Source organism: Seriola lalandi, unplaced genomic scaffold (assembly GCF_002814215.2).
Source record: "Seriola lalandi dorsalis isolate HSWRI2012SDOR001 ecotype SW California unplaced genomic scaffold, Sedor1 jcf7180002054691, whole genome shotgun sequence".
NCBI classification, from domain to species: Eukaryota; Metazoa; Chordata; class Actinopteri; order Carangiformes; family Carangidae; genus Seriola; species Seriola lalandi.
In genome coordinates, this window is record NW_019525244.1 from 554,216 (window position 1) to 558,517 (window position 4,302).

Below are 4,302 nucleotides of genomic sequence, written 5' to 3' on the forward strand. Positions count from 1 at the left end.
ACAAACAGGATGTGTCGCACTGGAACTCTACACACCATCAGCTTTCAACACGTGAAGGTCAGTAAACCATCCTGCAAGTAACAAACATTAATTGATGCTTAAGCATGTGCTCAGAAGACTTAGAGCACCACGTATTGTGATGTGCAAATGCACCCAACGGGTCTATCTAAAGGCTTGAGGAACGTCATGTATTTGCATTTCCTACTTTTTCAGTTTTCAACACATTACAGTCAGTAATCGTTACAATGTAAGATATGTTACTGCTAAAGGGAGTATTCTAAGCTCTTGCAACATTACTATGGGTAAATATAGCCAATTTGCAGTGGTGGGATTTGAACCCACACCTCCTGAGAGACTGGAGCCTTAATCCCAGCTGCCGAAGGATTGGTCGTGGAAATGTTGGAGAAATATTGGACGCGAGAGCCAATCACGTCCCCAGGCTCCAAAATTCGTCAGCCAATCGGCGTCTTGGATTCTTCCCGGAGTTCCAACATTTCCAACATTTGACAAATCACGGCACAGAAATGTTGGAGCAGAAAGGTACGTTTTTTCTAAGAAATTGGCCCACAGGAAGAAGAATCTTATTTCTCGTGAAGCACTGTACCCAGAAACTGTGAACATGGAGAAGAAACTCACCAATGCAGCGGTGACCTTACTGGATTTGTACAAACAGGATGTGTCGCACTGGAACTCTACACACCATCAGCTTTCAACACGTGAAGGTCAGTAAACCATCCTGCAAGTAACAAACATTAATTGATGCTTAAGCATGTGCTCAGAAGACTTAGAGCACCACGTATTGTGATGTGCAAATGCACCCAACGGGTCTATCTAAAGGCTTGAGGAACGTCATGTATTTGCATTTCCTACTTTTTCAGTTTTCAACACATTACAGTCAGTAATCGTTACAATGTAAGATATGTTACTGCTAAAGGGAGTATTCTAAGCTCTTGCAACATTACTATGGGTAAAGATAGCCAATTGGCAGTGGTGGGATTTGAACCCACGCCTCCTGAGAGACTGGAGCCTTAATCCAGCGCCTTAGACCGCTCGGCCACACTACCATATCCTGGAGTGGGAAGTGCGTTTACTACCCGCTGGAGGGTAGCAACGGGTGGATAGCACCAAAAGGAATTCCTCCAATGTGACGATGCATTTTGCGGGAAGTACAGTTAATGTGGGTCAACTTCAATCAATTTGAAGTGGCCCACAGGAAGAGGAATCTTATTTATTGTGAAACACTGTAGCGCTCTTCTTTTCAAAGATGTGAAAACTATTGTAGCAAGACATGGAAGTAGACTCCTATTTACGATGAGACGTCACAACTTCACTGTGATAGACTGGCAACTTGTCCAAGGTGTACCCTACCCTCGCCCATTGTCAGCTGGGATTGGCTTCAGCCCCCTGTTACGCTATAGGGATGGATAATAGATGGATGGATGGATGGATGGATGGACATCACAATTATTCCACTGTCTCATTCAAAGGAGTGACAACCTAAACAAATGTTGCACAGTTGATGTAGGATATGTTATAGCTCCGCTGTTATGGGTGAGTTCAATCAAATGCACCTATGGGGTCTATCTAAAGGCTTGAGGGATGTCATGTATGTGCATTTCCTAGTTTTTAAGTTTTCAACACGTTACAGTCAGTAATAGTTACAATGTAGGATATGTTACGGCTAAAGGGAGTATTCTAAGCTCTAGCAACATTACTGTGGGTAAACATAACCAATTGGAAGTGGTAGGATTTGAACCCCACACCTTCTGAGAGACTGGAGCCTTAATCCAGCACCTGAGACCGCTCGACCACACCCTCAAGTGGGAGTTGCATTTACTAGACATTGGAAGGTTGCAACCGGTGGATAGCACCAAAGGGGATTCCTCTAATACGACGATGCATGCTCCTGTGAGACTGGAACCTTAATCCAGCGCCTTAGACTACTTGGCCACACTACCTGACAGTTTGCGACAGCCAATGAATACCAAGGAATACCGCAGAGACCTGGGCGTGAAGGCTGATAGTACCCTTTAACATTGCCAAAAGAAACCAACAGTTGACACGAATTTAACTTACTTTCCATATAACGGCATACAGCGTCTTATTGGGGGAATCCCTCATGGTGCCACCCCCCCATTGCTACCCCTGCCGTGTAAATGCACTTGGTAAATCAGACCACCTGGCCCTTGTTTACAATTTTAGAAGAACACAACTATCAAAGAAACCTGGGAGTGAAGGCTCATTGTAATTTAAAAGACTGACATATGACTCTGTTGAAACCTTCAAATCCAACCTAGAAACTCATCTTTATGCCTTATCTTTCAGGTAGCTCCTAATTCTTTTCCTATTTCAGGCTTTGTATTTGTTACCATTTGTTACCACCAGCCTCAGTCTCAATTAAATATCCAGTTAATCCAGTATAGTCCATGTTGTCCTACCAATCAGATTAGGTTAATTCTTCCAGCTCCTCATATGCTGTTCTGCTGCCTCAAGCACATGTGGGTCCAGGGTTTGTGCCTCTGTCTCTCTCTTCTCCCTGTTTTCAGTATGTAACAGTCAACAAGATATACAGGAATTAACATCATTTGATGCTAAAGCAAGTACTCGGAAAAATCGCATCAGTCCTATGGACAAATAGCCATTTGGCAGTGGTAAGAAAGACAAACAATCATTTGGCAGTGGTGGGATTTGAACCCACGCCTCTTGAGAGACTGGAGCCTAAATCCAGCGCCTTAGACCACTCGGCCACACTACCACTGATGGTGTGAAATACATTAACCTAGAAGTGGGTGGCAGCATGAGGGATTCATTCAATGTAACGATGTGTTGTGTGGGAAGTAAGTAAAATGTTTTTCACCTATTTCTGGGTTTTTCTCTGAGTGACCATTACTATTAAGGGCAGGTGTATGCTGCCTTGTTACTCTTTCTGATCGTTAGGTGGTGAAAGGTGCACAACTGTGAAATCCAAATTCATTCAAGGTTTCAGATATTCACATTTCCATTTGCACCAGTTTTCTGGATGAACACACTCAATTGGCAGTGGTGGAATTTCAACCCACACCTTGAATACACTGCCTAAAGCAGAGTGGCACAGCAGAAGTTTGCTGGGCCCATAACCCAGAGGTCGACGGAACGAAACCATCCTGTGTGGCAGCTATTCATGCCTTCTTTACTTAGTTGTTCCATACTTCTGTTGGCAAGCTGTCAAAGAATTTACACCTGTTATGATGAGTTTTTTCTCAATGTTTACAGTTTCTGGGTAAATTAATGCAACAGTGCTTCATGGTAAACATTGTTCTTCTTCCTGTGGGTGTCTTCCATGTGATTGTCCACTCTGTATTACTTGATGACATCAAGTTTTGTTGCAGGAAACGATCCACATTTCCACACAACGCAGCATTTTATTGGAAGAATCCCTCGGAGTCATTTGACCTGGGAGTGCATGGAGATAGTATCCTTTCACATTGCTCACAAAAATCTTTGGTAGCATTCATATTTTAACTTTTCTGAAGTGTGTTTAATGTGCAGGGGGTGGCAACACAAGGAGCTACTCCAATATGATGCTGCATCATGTGGAAGATAAACTGAATGTGGGACAATTTTGTTATCCCACACGTCAGCGGGAAATGGGCTGTATCAGACAATCACATTGAAGACATCCACAGCAAGAAGGATGTTGTTTGCATCCAGACACTGGATTATGAAGGAAGATGATTTCAATGGGGACTTTGTAGTATTGCAAATATTCAATCCTGCCCTTTGCTGACAGAATTAAATGGCAGTGGTGGTATTTGAACCCACGCCTCCTGAGAAACTGGAGCCTTAATCCAGCACCTTAGACCACTCGGCCACACTACCAGACAGCAAGAAGTGCATTTATACAGCAGAGGATTGAAATGGGAGGTGGCCCCATGATAGATAGCTACAATGTAATGATATGTTGCGAGGGAAGTAAGTTAAATGTGGGTCAATTATTTATTTATTTAATTATACATGGAGAAGAAACTCACCACTGCAGCGATGACCTTACTGGAGTAGTACAAATAGCAGGAATATGTCGCACTGGAACTCTACAGACCATATGCCTCAATTCACAATTTTAGAAGAATATGGAGAATTTATTTCAAATCTTGTTATATACACTGACAACAACATAGTTAAGACTCTCCAGAAATAATTTCACCCAGGTTGTGGCTATGACTGTCTCACATCACTTCCTGTCCTGTTCAAACGCGGTGAAAGGATCTATCTGGTCTAATGAAGAAAATAAATGCTTCCGTGAAATTTGAGCAGAGGCAAACA

At 42.9% G+C, this 4,302-nt stretch overlaps 3 non-coding genes across 3 annotated transcripts; all 3 read right to left on the reverse strand.

Annotated features, from left to right (window-relative positions):
* Positions 1-982: 982 nt before the first annotated feature.
* Positions 983-1,064, reverse strand: trnal-aag (transfer RNA leucine (anticodon AAG)). The gene has a single exon. It is a non-coding gene; the product is annotated as a tRNA-Leu (tRNA).
* A 1,609-nt stretch (positions 1,065-2,673) lies between these two features.
* Positions 2,674-2,755, reverse strand: trnal-uag (transfer RNA leucine (anticodon UAG)). Its single transcript has one exon. It is a non-coding gene; the product is annotated as a tRNA-Leu (tRNA).
* A 1,021-nt stretch (positions 2,756-3,776) lies between these two features.
* trnal-aag (transfer RNA leucine (anticodon AAG)) lies at positions 3,777-3,858 on the reverse strand. Its single transcript has one exon. It is a non-coding gene; the product is annotated as a tRNA-Leu (tRNA).
* Positions 3,859-4,302: the final 444 nt, after the last annotated feature.